Here is a 16,361-nt window from a genome sequence, read left to right as displayed (position 1 = left end):
CAACACCTTCTCATTTCTGAGCCGCGAAGCTCCTTTCGGATTCATTCTTTGTTAATGACTAGAAATGCTCCAGCTTCTTCTGGCTACCGGGTACGATCTCAAGCACCCTCAAAGGAAATCAGATTTCAGACTGAACAGGAAACATTTAGTGAAGACTATTAGGGGGAGTTCTTATTAAAGAGATAAAATAAATGCTACTTGAATGTACCTGTCCAAAAGAAACACTGGTCTGAGGAGTCTGTATTTTTTAAAGTTATCAAATTAGCCCAGCTGGGTTTTTACCGCCAACCTAAATAGTAGTGGAAGTTGTCCAACGACTTCTTTTTCCTTCCAAACAGGCTGAGCAATCACAGGCAAAGTCATTACTATCAGAGAGAAGACATCCTCCTGCCGTGAACGTACCAGATAGAGGTACACGGAGCAGCTGCTGCTCTCTGAGAAGGGGAGCCCAGGAAAAGGAGGAGACTTGTTGAGCAGCCGAATGTCTGTGTCCCGTGTACTGAAAGCAAAACTAGTATTACCAGGTTTTTCTTTGCCAACTTCATGGCAATAAAACCAAAAAATGGAGTGGCTTCCCCTGCAGTGGCAGGGAACAACCCTCCCCTCTATCCCTCTCTTGCTTTCCTACTATCACAGGAGCCAAAGCAGAAAATGCTCTGAAGTCCAGGGTTTGCTGGCTCTTCCCTGGCCAATCCAAGGCTCACTCTCCACTGCACAATCACCAGATTATCTCAACACTTCCCTGTAAGAGGTTGTTTGGCAGCCCCATATCCCCTTCTGGCAGGAAAACTGTCCTGATCTGGAGCAGGGACGTTTCTAAGTACGCCAGGCTGCTGCATGCGGTAGCCTGATATCCCAGAAAGACTGAAGAATAAACAAAAAGGGACTGGAAGAATAATGATTAATAAACTTCCTTGACCTGGAGGTTAAAGCCAGGGCAAATCTATACTAATAAACTAAAGGGCTCAAGCACTGGTTTGCAATTGTACACATGTTGTAATGAGCAAAATTCCCAAAGATATTTTGGCCCATGCCAACCCGAAGAGCACCTGGCACGGTCGAGGGGGCAGCACAGCCACTTCTCACCGCAAATAGTTTTGGTACGGAGAGTTTCTCTATTCAAGTGAGAGCCATGCTGTGCCTCTTGCCCTTAGAGGCAGAGAACATTTTTACCCCACAAGTGTAGCCCCCGGGACTCTTTCCTAAACAGGAGTTCAAACTGGCACAGAGCAGTGGCTGCTGCAGTGCAGAGGGGACGCCTGGCAGGTCAGAGCTGCCTCCTCAATTTATTCAAACTTACTCCCTGCTGCCTGGGAGACACAAAGGGAGCAGAAGGTGCTGAGAAGCTGCAAGTCAGGGAGATTCCCTCTGCATGGGGATTTTCTACCAGTAGGCACCAAACCAACACCAGTAGCTCCCACGTGGTGCAGGGAGAGTAGAGTGGCCAAGCCATGGCACACTGCAAACCACCCACTGGCAGATGATGTTGACAGGCTTGAAGCCAGTTGGAAAGGTCTCTAATTAGGCTCTGCTGGCTCCTGCCAAGATCAGGGCTGGGTAGTCCCTGGAGATACTCCCAGGCTGCGGGGTTCAGCTGGAAGCTGCACATGCCAAACACTCTCTTTTGCCTACAGAGGAGAGAGTTTCCCTGGGTTTCTGGGGGTCTTCCTTCCACTGGTGAGACCCTGGTCCTTTCTCCAGCTGACACAGGTTGTCCAAGCCAACAGTTCCTTGAAGGATTGGCTGGTGCATGTCCTCCAAATCAGGCTGTCAGGGTAACTTACACACCACCAGGCACATGGGGCCATGCTGTGGTCAGCATAGGGTGCACAAGGGAGAGCCTGGCAGTCAGAAGGTAGAAGGGTTATGGAGGTTCTCACAGCTCTGCTGGTATCACCCCAGTTGCTTTGGTGTGGACAAACATCCCACAGAGCTGTTGTGTAAAATATGGATCTACCAGAGCACTCTGCAATACCACAGTGCATGAGTATCACCACGAGCTTTTGGCTGTGGGACAAGTTGTTATTTTTACATTGGTACAAAGCATTTCTGGTTGCACGTTATTATGTTTTCCATGTTATAGACTATAGCCCTAACCCCAAATCCTTGCTTCTGAGCTGGGTCAGTTTCCACCGAAATAAAAATAATGGGAAAGTTTTTCTTCTATCACCAACTCGGAAAAGGAAATGCCCTGGGGAAGGACATAGATTACTTTGATGTCTCAAAATAAAGAAGAGGCTCTTTGCTTTCTGTGGCATAAGAAGGATAACACTGCCATGTCCATTTTTGGAATCCACTGTTTTCAAAGACAGGTAAAAACAAGAAATAAAGAGTAACACTAGTTTTCTCTCTCTTGCCTTCTTGATGTCCTCCACAGGGGCAGCTGCCAGAGTAATGAAACTATATTAGGACTACTGCAACCCTTATAAAACGATAAACTCTTCCAAGGGTTTCATCTTTGCACAGTGACAAGAAGAGGGCAGGGAGTCAGCATTGGATTCAGAGACTTGCATTCAGGTGTCAGCAATGTAGATGTCCATATGGGCATTATATGTGTGAGCTCCCATTATTATCTACACTGATCCAGTCTTTACAGTCTGAGAATAATTCAGCTGGTCAAATACCTCTGATCCAGTTAAACATAAGTGTCCAGACCTTTTGAAAGGCCACAGGCTCAAACATCAAGGACAAGGTATGCAAATATTAGGCAGGACCTATTAATAAAACAAATTGTCTACAATATCATTACGTGCGTGTAGAAGGGCAACCTAGGTCTATGAATCCAGTCAGTAGAAAACTAAGTTTCCTTTGTTCACTGGTTACAGCAGGAGCTTTGATCTTTCTAGACAGCTACATTCAGTACGAGAATCAAAACCTGAATCCCATCCTGCAAAACTGGGTGCAAATCCACTGAAGAATAAGAACCCTTCAGAAGAGACGTTTCCTGAAAACAGATATTACTGAGCTACACACCTAATTTTTGTCTTTTCTGGTAAGAAGATATGAACCTGCCAATGACCAGTAAGTTAAAAAACAGATCTGAAGCAAATTAGGAAGCTTATAATCAATGAGGTGCTACGACATCATTCAAATATCATGAGGTTTGAAGAGTCTTTTAGGAAAATGATGACAAATAGCCATTGAAACCATGTAACTTTGTAGAAAACTCATTCAAGGTAAGAAATACCTGACCTAACTTTGGATGTCAATAATGCAGACGCTCACGCTTGATCTAGTCACCATGGGTTCCGTTAAAACATGAGAGAGACAAATACGCACTTGTAAGGCACCTGAGAGATCTACTTGAAAATGAGATGAACTGCAACCTAGAAACGCCCATTTCTTTTCATATACTGACTACAAAGGGAGGCCAGCGTGTCTAGTCCATATGTAGCTGATTATACTGTAGACGGCTACATCTGGTTGGTATTAGAGCGTGTTTAATAACCTACCTATTTGCAACTGCATTCCTATTCAGATCAATATGTCTATGCACTCAGTACTCCATCTCTCTACTTGCGCTCAGGATTGCACCCACCGCTAGCCCAAACCTTTAGTCTTGAACTTCAAAAGCATCTGTAGGTTGGACCTGGCTACGCTGAGATCTACGACTCACTCAGTAACGTCCCTCAGGAAAACACCGCTCACCAAGCCAAGATGAGACACCTGAGATGCAGCTAGAGACACAACCTTCCCTCCAAGAAGTCGGCAGAGGATCGCTTACTGAGAAACAGAGAGGAATCCTTACGAGTCACTTCACTTAGGAAAATAATTTTGCTCTAACCAAAATGTCAGTGCTAATGATTAAACACATTTCACTGAATAAAACCTATGTGCTTAAGACTTCAGCAAACACATATATGAAGAGCCATCATGCCAAAAAGTAAAGCAGTTTGCATGATCCTGAATTCAAGAGTGAGCCAGCTCAGTATATAAAGAGCTGGTGAACCTTTTGCAGTCTGGGAGAGGTAAATCAATTCTTGCACCAGCCTAGCTTGAAAGTCAAAAAGCCTGGCTCAACCATGAGTATGTTGGCATCCCAGGGTATGGAGCACAGTTCCTTGGCCAGCTGCAAAAGGAAGGTAAGTCAGTCATTCAGGTCTATAAAGCAGCAACTTGAGCAGTTATTAGGTGCCTGTCTCCGTATCTGGAAATTAAATGCAAACATATGCATATGCCTAAGTGCTGCTTTAGAGAAAATCACTACCCCGACAACACCGAACGGGAGAAAAACAAAAAATACAAACCGATATTCCCCGTTTCATTGTCTTTAATGTCAAAGACACTCTCATTCTTAATTAAGCGTAACTTAGGAGACAAGGAACGATGAGGTGAGAAAGGAAAGAAAATCCATTTGTTTGTTGATATTGTAATAGGCTAAGAAACATCTGACAGAAAATTTACATTACACATATTCCAACTCCAATTTACTAGGTGATTCGATCCTCTCAAAAGGGACCCACAACATACCACTGACATCCTATATTTCGTTCTTCACCAATACCCAAGGCATCTGCAGAAGGTTTTGATAATCTCTAATAGCACAGAGGAGAAAATTTGCCTTTCTTACTTGTGGGAATCAGGTACAGCTTTACACAGTGGACCCTTTGATCAATATACAGCACGTTAAAAAAATGTGTGTTAGTATGTAAACCTGGGATAAATCCTGGATGGTTTGAGTTTTTCACTGAAAAAAAAAAGCGGGGAGAAAAGAATATTAGCTTTTTTTCACAGTAGTAAGAATTAAAACAATACTTGTGAAGAAACAAAAAGAATAAAGATAAATGTGAGACAGTCACTGAATTCATGACTGAGTAAATTATCTTGACAACAGCGGATATGTCAGGCAGAAGCTTAACATCTGACCTTTCCAAAGCTTCATATCAATAAAGTTCAACAGAAACTGTAGGCACTGAAAGAGAAGGCTCATCACATCTGTATGATCATGTCTGCACTAGGTGCATAACCCAAAACCCCCAGGGAGGTATGAGGCTGCTGTTCTCTCATGCCAGATGCTGAGCAAACAGCCCTGGGCCCTTCATCCCAACCACATAAGGCAGGAGGAAGCCAAGCGACCACCCAGTACCAAAAAGCTGGTGACAAAACAGGGTTAAGAAGGAAGCGTGTTGGCCTTGGGCCAGTGCCCATCCACTAAGCCATGCTAACTACCATGTCTGTCCAAAACTAAAGAGGCAACACTTGTTGATAAGGAGGTGAGGGAAGAGATGTGATGGGAGTGGTATGAGCTGATCAATTTTCTTTCTAATTTTCATGTACCCTTGTAAAAAAGGCATTTTTTGTCTATTCTTAGAGGTGTTTTTTTCTTCTTAAGGAAATACTACAATAATTTAATCAAAGCTTGAAGCAAATAAATATGATCTAGGGACTAAGCAGGGCAAGTCTCATCTACAAATTAGTCTTTGATACATACTCCCCAGGTCACTGCGAGCTATAAGTATCCAGGCTGAGGCAATTTTTGACCAGCTAGGAAAGAGTTCTGTTGGACCCCAGATGGAGCTGCATACCAGGTATCTTCCTCTCCCTGAGGCTTTAGCTTGGACAGAAATGGAGTGACACCCATTCAGAAAAGAGACCTCCAAGGCTCTGCCCTCGCTCCTTCATTCCTTCCCCTGAAGGCATCGACAGGAAAGGTCCATCTACCTGGATTAACCAACCTCCAGAGTCTTTGCAGGCAGCTGAGAGATGGCTTTTAAAGATAAGAGATAGCCCAGGGTGGTCTCATGGGTTAGGAATTTTGTTAAATATCTTCTAAAGAGATTTAGTAGGATTTGCTTCATTGTTTATGTTATGCAGTATCAGTCATCTCTTTAGTGCACTTCACAACAATTAAATACACTTTTGATGCCCAGGTACCTTTCACCAATGTGCTACAGGCACTTGTGTGGCTCTTACTGTTATTCTATTCCAGCAGCATCTCACAAACCCCAACTGTACCAAACAACTCCATCAAAGAGGTTTGCATCTGTGGTGGCTTTCACGAAATTGCTATTTATTTCCCATCCCGTTCTTCCAGTTCTCTTTTCATGGTCAGGAACAAGCATTTTCCAAATCCCAGAGAATTTCCTGTTTGCTTTGCATTGAAGTGGAAAAAGAGAAGAGAGGGCAGCTAGAAAACAGCAGGGCAGGGGTAAGGGCACAGCAGAGAGATGTACACTTGCTCCCAGAAAGACACCAGCTGTGAGTCCTTCTATAATGGAATGGCATTGTCTTGATACATGTTCAAAAAGGGAAGACAAATATACACATGTGATCCACACAAATATATCTTAATTGGTCATGATGTCAAATGCAGCCTTTAAATTTAATCTAATGAGTGTTCCACTGAGCTGTCAGCCAGCCCTAGGAGCCTCCAGGCACTAATGAGTTAGCATCAAGGTGTCAATGCTTTTGGCATTAACCTCAATTAGGAGGAGTTAGGGTGATCTCTGAATGAAGGGTCAGGCAGTCATTGCTGAGACATTCCTCTGGCTACAGCCTGCAGTCTCCTGCATGAAAGGGGTTGGCAGACTCACTGCCTACCGCCTGCTCAGTAAAGAAGAGTCATACGTGGCCCCATTACTGCTAATTACTGTGTTTGAAAGCTGGGCAGGTCTTGACAGGCATGGAGAATCAACAGTAACCCTATTTAATGAGGCTATTCAATCAGGTTCCCAGGTGAAATAGTAGCCCCTGACAATAAAATGGTAAATATCTACCACTTATTCATGGTCAGAAGGGAGTCAGTATGTCAAAGAATAGAAAGTCTGTACAGTAGGGTTATGCTTACAGAAAAAAAAATCATTACATAGATAACCCACGTACCTTTAAATTCTGCTCCACTTATCTCTCTCCAGACTTCCTGAAAGTTTTTCTTTATATATCTAACACTCAGATGTCATCCTGCACAATCGTTCTCAGATAGATCTGCTTTTGCTGCTTGAAACCACAGATGGATCACAATTGGTTTCAAGGCTGTGCCTTCCCTGCTCAAGCACAGAGGTCTCCGGACAGCCAGGCAGAGCCTCGGATCCACCCCTGGCCTGCAAGCTGTTCCCTCGCTGGCAGATTGATGTTCAGCCCTAAGGACATGTGCATATTTATTTATGCCAGACGAAATCATTCAATGAGCAAATCTGTTTAGAAACCTCAAAGGTTGTGTCATAACCAAATCTCAGTTATGTTAGCATTACAGTTATGAAAATAGAAACTCTGGCTCCGTTCTAAAACATTTCTTAAATGTCTAAACCTCTAAAATATATGGATAATACCAGAATTAAAAAAAAAAAAAAAAGCCCCATCTGCCTCCTTCCCATCCCTGCCATCACCCAGTCCATCACGACAGTCCAACTGCCCTTCCCTGCAGCCAGCAGTGACTGTCACTCCAGCATCCCCTGGCCAGAAGCAGCGCAGATCCTGAGCAAAATGACCTGCAGCAGCTCCTTACACTCGACAGGAACCTTCCAGTGATGCACTTCACTGTCAATTTTAAACCATGGTCCTTAGCAACTAAAACAACACCCCCCCCCCCCCCAAAAAAAAAATAGAGATAAAAGGAATAAAAGCCTCAGGTGCACACACCTTGTGAACAGTGAGGGTTAGGGGTTGCAGAGGACTTTAGCTAACTTTTTGTGGGGCTCTTCTTTTTTTCCATAGTAGAAGCTCTTCACGTTTTCCAGTACCGGCAGGGATGAAGGACCACAGCAGCTGTCTTGCAAAGCTTGCCTAATTGTAAGGCACCACTTGTCTTACAGTTCATTCTGCTTAGGATCACCTAAAAGCTGTCCTTTGAACTCCCTCTTTGCTTCCTCCAGGCCCATCTTCCTCCCTCCCCATCCCTAAGGCAATGATTTATATCTCCAGGTCTCCATTTCTTCTCTACAAGAATCAAAGGGCTTTCAAGCCTTCCCCTTGAGGTGACAGCATTACTTGCTCCTCCTCTAACTGAGACTCGGAGCTCTCCTTCCTCAGAATATCTATTTATTCTGACCTACAACAGACTCAGCCTCATTCTGCCCTGGTAATGAGGAGCTGCCAGGTCAGGCATGCTCGGACTCTTCTGGATGTGCGATTCAAATCAAGCTCCAGGGAGCGAAGACAAACAGGAGCACCACAATGACAGTTTCTGATTAATTAATTCACCAAGATTCACGTATAACCTATCAGGCTGCTTGTACCGCATCAGTCACATTTTACATCTTGTGCAAACACCAACGTTAACTTTAAACAGTTCTTTGCCTCTGTAGCATATTCCTCCTTGACGTAGGATGGCAGAGCTACTATAGTCTCTGTTATCAGCAGGTATCTCCAAGCCCATTAGTAAACTCTGTGCCTCGCTGGCTTTAGGAGTGGTCAGCAAAAGAGGCAGCATCCTGTCTTTGCTCTCAGGTAATCCATGATCTCCAACAGATCCATGCCATGAAACCAAATTATATGAGCCTTGCTGATGAAGGGAGTTTCCTTCTTTGCTTCTCTCTAAGACACAGGAAACTGCATCCACAAAAATTGTTAGGACAACATCACCACAGATGACACAGTCACAGCCCCAGAAGTTGGAAAATGTCAGCCTTGAGTTTCATGCTCATCCATCATGGTGCAGTCTTTAGTTACACGGCCAATGCTTTTTTAACAGGTTCCGTGAAGTACGAGTATTTCTGAAAGTGAGGTCTAAGTTTTGGAAAGCTGAAACAAGCTCCTTGCTTTTCCTTCCCCTGGATGGAAATGTGTTAAAGGCTGGAAGAAGGTTTGACAAGTCCATTCCCTTACAGGAAAAGGCAACTGATGCCGCATCACCAATGAAAATCTGCTCCGCCTCCTCTCCCATACCTGACAGTCTACAATCAAAAAGAATAAAAACCTGAAAGCCAGTCAAAGAAGACAGCAAAAGCTATCGACCCATCCTAGCTCCAAGAAATATGATGGGAATTTATACAGGTGAAATGTAGGAAGTGGACCTCAATCCTACACAAATCCAATTAACAGGAAAATCCTTCTCCAAACCCAAGTCTGGAGACTGACATAGCTTTGAGCTGGGGTGCAAGACACCGCGTTGCTATTTGAGAACTTCTTCAGCACTAACGCTCCTGTCGGGCTGCAGGTAATTTCTTAAGGTTCAGAGGAAGAAATCCTCCTTAGAACTTAGATAAGCATAATGTCCCCTTTTACCTGTAAAAAATTTATGATAATTGGAGTCCCAGTCAAGCAGTGGGAGTGGAAGACAATAACCATAAGGGAAAAACAGCGGTATTATAATTATCATTCTGACCAATTTTGACAAAAAGGAACATTTGTGTAAGAAGACAGTGGTTGAAAGCCATCTAACTAGACGCAGGTATCTCCATTGTAGAGGTCCCACATGTAGATTACATGAAAAAGCTGGGGAGAGGTTTTGATCAGGGAGTGCAGGGATAGGATGAGGGGGAATGGTTTTAGGGTAAAAGACAGCAGATTTAGATTAGATATCAGGAAGAAATTTTTTTCCAATGAGGGTGGTGAGTGAGGCCCTGACCCAGGTTGCCCAGAGAAGTCATGGCTGTCCCATCCCTGGAGGTTTCAAGGCCAGGTTGGATGAGACTTTGAGCAACTGGATCCAGTGGGAGATGTCCCTGCCCATGGCAGGGGGTGGAACTGGATGGGCTTTAAGGTCCCTTCCAACCCCAACCGTTCCATGATAACAACTTCTCAGATAAGCACAAGAAGCTCCCTATATAGTCAGTATAAGAGAACAGTTTTTTCAGATACGCAGTCTATCTCTTTCAGACACCTATTTTAGGATTAGACGATTTGCAGCTTCAGACACAGCTGTTTCTCTCCATCACCTGTAAAAGGTATTTTTCTCAGATGGGAATGTCTACACCACATATCTCTATGGCTTATGTGTCTGCTCTCAGTCAGATTAGTCCCACTTCATGAATGTTTCATTATTGCAGTCATTACATAAGGACTGAGTAGCTTTTTAAAAAGTACACTACGGCCTGGAGAGAAGGATTGATATAAAAATCACCGGACAAAATTCTAGTATCTTAGGAGGATTTGAACACATGTCCTAAGCCATCTCTGAAGCCGGTGTCTTGACACTGAAAGCAGCCACATAATGTAATGATAGTATATCATTATTGTGTTATTTATTTATTTGGTAAGTCAAACTAGGTGGCCAGGAATTTAAAATCTACCTGTCTGTGAGCTCTGCTTTACAATAGGAAATAAGAATCCCAGTTAAACAGACATTATCAAACATGACACATTCAGCGTATCACCCCTAGAGCTAGGCTGCTTAAATGTTTACTTGATTGTAAACACCAATTTTATTTCAACTTCCGAAGAAATGAAGTCTATGTTGTATACTCTCCATCTTTCTCTTGCAAGACCCTGTCTGCATTGCCCTGTTTCAAAAGGGTCTGAAAGGCTTTTGTTTTTCTTGGCAGTCCGGAGTTGTTCTTTTTCTATGTTTTGCCGATTTTGGACATTGCTTGTTTACAGCAACAGAAAGCATTTCTGTAGTGATGAAAATACATTTTCTACATTCATGAATTCATAAATTTTAAGGGCAAAAGGGATTCTTACATTCATCCAGCCTGAGGCATGGGTAGATTTACTGCACAGAAGCTAATGGACCACAGCACATTCTCTGAGATGACAAGAGAGAATTTGTGCAGCTCTTCAGTCTCCCTCCTCATCACCATCACAAGGGCAACCACCTTAGAGCTCTCTTTTCTAACGCAGACCCTGTCTCTAGACCAGCCTTGATAGAATATTTATTTAAACACAACATTTTGGAGGAAGTCAGCCTGCTTTCCCAAGTACCCAGAGAAAGCAAAGGTCAGCGAATCCTCATTGCCCCAGAGCATCTCTGCTTCATCTCATTGACACCATATGGTCTCCCAGCAGCACCAAACACCGCAAAACAGTAGCTGCTGTCCCTGCATTCCCTTTACGTGCCCAGTTCTCTCATCGAGATGTGAAGCATTTGTTCTCTGGGACTCAGTTTATTGCCTCATAAAGCAGGATGGCAGGATTATTAATGTGTGTCGTGGCTTTAACCCTAACCAGGAGCCCAGAGCTGCTCTCTCACTCCTTGTTCCCCCCTAGGGAGATGGGGAGGAGAATCGAGGAAAAAGGGAAAACTCATGGGTTGAAATAAAGACAGTTTAGCAGGACAACAAAGGAAAAGACGATGATGAGAGACTTAATCTGGAATACTGTGTCCAGTTCTGGAATCCTCAATGTAAGAAGGATATGGAGTTGTTGGAACGGGTCCAGAGAAGGCTACAAAGGTGATCGGAGGGATGGAGCACCTTCCATATGAGGACAGGCTGACAGCGTTGGGCTTGTTCAGCCTGGAGAAGAGAAGGCTCAGAGGAGATCTTAAAGCAACCTTCCGGTACCTGAAGGGGACCTACTGGAAAGCTGGAGAGGGGCTGTTCGTAAAGGCTTGTGGAGATAGGACCAGGGGGAATGGGTACAAATAGGTGAGGGGCAGATTTAGACTGGACATTAGGAAGAATTTCTTCACCATGAGGGTGGTGAGACACTGGCCCAGGTTGCCCAGGGAAGCTGTGGCTGCCCCATCCCTGGAGGTGTTCAAGGCCAGGCTGGATGGGCCTTGGGCAGCCTGATTTAGTGGGATGTGCCTGCCCATGGCAGCGGGGTTGGAACTAGATGATCTTTAAGGTCCATTTCAGCCCAAACTATTCCATGATTCTATGATGACGATAATAATAATAGGATATACAAAACAAGTGATGCACAATGAACCATTCACTGCCCAACAACCAATACTCAGCCTGTCCCTGATCAGCAATCCCTGAGCACTGAATCCTGGCCCCGGCAAACTCCTCATATATATATTGAGCATGATGTTGTGTGGTACTAAATATTTCTTCGGCCAGCTTGGGTCAGCTGCCTGGCTATGCTCCCTCCCAGCTACTCGTACACCTGTGCATAGGAAACTGAAAAAGTCCTTGATTTCTTAGCAACAACTAAAAACATCAATGTATTATAAACGCACCTCTCACAACAACTCTAAAATGTTGTGGCTGCTGAGAAAAAAGTTAATCTCTATCCTAGCTGTGCATAAGCATTACTTGGCAACAACTAAACCAATATGTGTTATCAACATTATTCTTATACGAAATCTAAAACATAGTAGTTACTGAGAAGAAAAGTAACTCTGTTCCAGCTGAAACCAGGACAATACTGCAGAACTGCAGGATTTTCCAAGCAATTTATGAGTTACCACGGCAGTTCATTCAACTTCAGCCCAATGACCTCATCTATTGCACATGGATCAAGCAGGAGGGACACACACACAGAGAAACACACAACGGATATTCACATTAAAAATACATCCAAGGCCACGTTTCCCTCATTTTGCCCAACATAACATCTAAAAAAAGCACTAAGATGTTATCAGAACCAACAGCCAATGCACTGAAACATGCCTAGACACAATGAAATTCACAACCTTTTTTTCTTTTCCTCATCAGGCCATTTCATAGAATCATAGAATAGTCTGGGTTGGAAGGGACCTTAAAAATCATCCAGCTCCAACCCCCTTGCCATGGGTAGGGACACCTCCCATTGGATCAGGCTGCCCAAGGGTCCATCCAACCTGGCCTTGAACACCTCCAGGGATGGGAATAACTGACTGATACCTGTATTTAAAGAACAGCAGGTACTTAGCAGAGGGTTCACAGCCCCGTCGACTGCACACGGAGGCAGGTCTGGTGGTCAGGGCAGTAGGCACTCTGCATCGCTCCCTTTCAGTGCTAAGAATCAGGTTTCGCTTTACCCACAGACAAGCCCCTCTCATCCCCACTTAGGAAAATGTTTGAGAAAATATTTAACTTTCATGGCATTAATGCATGGATCTTAAAGCATCCACTTAAACACTTCCTTGAACCCAAGTGGCATTATATGCGTGATAACAATTCAACACAGTGTTTTCATACATAGCTGAGTTAGGACTTCAATAGGGGCCAAAAAAAAAACAAGTCTAGCACACTACAGAAGAAAGAGATCTAGAGAGTTAAATGGAGTATTTGAGGGTAATAAATGGACAATTAAGAAAAAGAAACATGTCCATATCTTTTATCAGTAAGTACGAAATCACTAGCAAGCTATATTAAAAAAAAATTGGTTTACACCAAAGAAAGAGAGTGAGACAAGGAGCTAGAAGAGGAGAGGCAACAGAAAGATGCCTATAAAGCTTTTGTTGCACTATTTTTCTCAGCTGAATTGATACTTTCTTATTTGCTTATTTTGCATTATGCACGTCCCAAGATTAACTTGCCTTTTCCTTTTAAAAAAAATAATTAGTGCATTTATGAATGCAGCAATGGGACCCACATACTGGAAAACTCCACCTTCCACAACAACCCATTAGTTATATCATTGAATCATAGAATAGTTTGGGCTGGAAGGGACCTTAAAGATCATCCAGTTCCACCCCCTGCCATGGGCAGGGACACCTCCCATTGGCCCAGGCTGCTCCAAGCCCCATCAACCTGGCCTTGAACACCTCCAGGGATGGGGCAGCCACAGCTTCCCTGGGCAACCTGGGCCAGGGCCTCCTGACCCGCAGTGTGAAGAAATTCCTCCTTGAGTCCAGTCTAAATCTGCCCCTCTCCAGTTTATACCCATTGCCTCTCATCCTATCCCCACAAGCCTTTGTGAACAGTCCCTCTCCAGCTTTCTTGTAGCCCCTTCAGGTACTGGAAGGTCCCTACAAGGTCTCCTTGAAGCCTTCTCTTCTCCAGGCTGAACAACCACAACTCTCTCAGCCTGTCCTCATGTGGGAGGTGCTCCAGTCCTCGGATCATCCTTGTAGCCTCCTCTGGACTCATTCCAACAGCTCCATCTCCTTCTTATGTTGAGGATTCCAGAACTGGACACAATCCTCCAGATGGGGTCTAACAAGAGAGAATAACGGGGCAGAACCCTCTCCCTCGCCCTGCTGGCCACACTCCTTTTGATGAAGCCCAGGATACGGTTGCCCTTCTGGGCTGCGAGTACACATTGCTGGCTCATTGAGCTTCTAAATCTGGCTTTGGGCCAAAATTTAGTATTTCAGGTCCTGCTGCCAAGCCAAAGAACCATCTCTACGTGCCAACCTGACACATTCCTGCAGATGTTCTCCTGCTGGGACCGGGAGACAAGTCACCTCACTAGTTCTTCATTAGTTATTGGTCTACAACACCAGTATTAATGCCTGTCAGAGTCCATATCAGCAAAATGGTCATTATTTCTGCTAACAACACATGAGTTTTCAATCAATGTTTTTGTCATTGTTTTGTCACCTCATAATTTACTAACTCAACAGATTTTTTTAGCATTTTTGCTACCAGAAGACGATGTCTTTTTCTTTCCATCCCTCTCCATGCTTTGGCACCAAGAGCAGAGAGTTCAGCTGCCCTGTCTCAATCAAAGTTTCTCACATGGGAAATGTCTGTGTGGAGGGTTTCCTACCCACACGGCCACATCCATCGGTATGGTTGCTCTCACCTTCTCTTCTGAAGAAGCACAGTGTGTCTGTAACACTGGCCGTCACATTTGTCAGTCCAAGCCTGTCCCCTTTCGCTCCCTCAGGTTTTGTGAAAGCAGAACACCCCACCAGGAGCAATAATGCATGCAGCTTTATGGAAACCTGCAGATCTAACAGGAGGTTTTCTACACTGCATTTGTTCTCTAAACCATAGGAACACCAAATTGTTTGGCTTTATCATCTCTTTTAAAAGAATGCCAGGATTTACTTCTGTTCAACACGAGCACATGGGACTGGAATGTGATTTCTTGTTTATTTGGTTTTCACATTTTGAAGGATTTTGATGTTTGAGGGGAGCAATATGTGCCTGATGATCACAAAATCCAGCCCAGAGACATGTCTGAGATCATGATTTTGAAAGGGAGCCATGGCCACCTTCAAAGGATGAGGCAGATTTCACCCAATAAAAGCAAAACATGCCCTTTTGTGCTCTCAAGTGTCTCATTTCCTGAGCTAGAGTATTCCTAGGAAAGTTAAGGGTAGATTAAGAGCTCATTAAAGCCCTTCGTGGTGGACTTTGGGATCAGGACCACAGTGCCAAAAAGAGGCTGCGGAGGCCTTTGAAGGAGATACCCTCTTGGAGATACATCATAGGGCTCTGTTTGGTTTGTCCCTGGATTTTTAAGTTATGAAGCTCCTGTTTTGCTGCATTGCTTTGGTTTCCATCAAATCCCCACGAGGACAAACTTCTCTCCAGTTCCTTTACAAGAAAATTGATATAACATCACATTCCTGGCTGGAAAATTCACAAGGTTTTGTACAGATCCCCTCCCTACTTCTCACTACATCATTTCAAATAGAAACAAAGAAACAACGAGAGAAAAAAAAAATCAACCTTCCTGCCAGGGCTGCCAAATGAAACAACAACCAGGCAGGAGCTCAGAGCCTGATGCTCCTGCATTTCTCTGCTTTTCAGGGTGCTGCGCATCAGCCACGCTACAGTAACTACACAAAACACCGCAGTGACTCCATCTCAAACACCATCTATCAGAGATTCAGGATGCTGAACACGTAGTTACAGGTAGAGGTTGACCCATAGACCTGTTGCTGTCTCAGGACACAGCCAGCACCTCCTCTACTACGTGCTCAGCCATCTACTCAGCGGACTCAAAACACCACCAGGATTTTGTCTACCAGGAGGATGTAGAAAGGAACAGAGAGAGGGACTCGGCTGATCCTACCAACAACTATAAAAGCAAAACAATCATGCAAATATTTTCAAACATATCAGGTACAAATGACCAAAATGTCATCACTGGAAGAAGGCAAACGTGATGTTGTTTTCAGACCACAGAGAGGAACATTTTTTCCTCTGTTGCAAAATAAGACGACTAGTCAAGTAGGAGTACAGTGTCTGCTCAACACTATGACTGAATTTCCCAACTCAGAGCTCCCATTTTTTTTTTTTAATTTTTTTTTTTTTTAAATAACAATATTTTGTCAGGGAATCGTTGAAATGTTCACCTGAAGATTTTGGGAGTGATTCTCTACTAACACCATCGATGAATGTGCATTGGTGATTGTCATATTCTACTGCACAAAACAAAGTAATAAGGATCCTACTGACAACCACGACTTTGCTGCAGTCAAATTCATCATGTAAGCATGAGTGGATTGATTTCACCCCCAAATTTTTCTGCCTTGCAGAGGCAGCATTGAATGGGTTAACAAAATAAAATTTCCATGTTTTCTGTTTTTTCTATCAAGCCAGTGAGGAAAAAAGGAAACAGAAATAAACTATTCTCCCCCTTGTTCAAGGCCAGGTTGGATGGGCCTTGGGCAGCCTGATCCAGTGGGAGGTGTCCCTGCCCATGGCAGGGGG

At 44.0% G+C, this 16,361-nt stretch overlaps 1 protein-coding gene across 4 annotated transcripts in view; it reads right to left on the bottom strand.

Annotated features, from left to right (window-relative positions):
- EVA1A (eva-1 homolog A, regulator of programmed cell death) overlaps positions 1–16,361 on the bottom strand; it is a 208,062-nt gene that overhangs the window by 90,446 nt on the left and 101,255 nt on the right. The window lies entirely within an intron of this gene.

Source organism: Cuculus canorus, chromosome 3 (genome assembly GCF_017976375.1).
Source record: "Cuculus canorus isolate bCucCan1 chromosome 3, bCucCan1.pri, whole genome shotgun sequence".
Lineage (NCBI taxonomy): Eukaryota > Metazoa > Chordata > Aves > Cuculiformes > Cuculidae > Cuculus > Cuculus canorus.
Note: the sequence above shows the minus strand (reverse complement) of the source record. Positions and strands in the feature narration are given on the sequence as shown.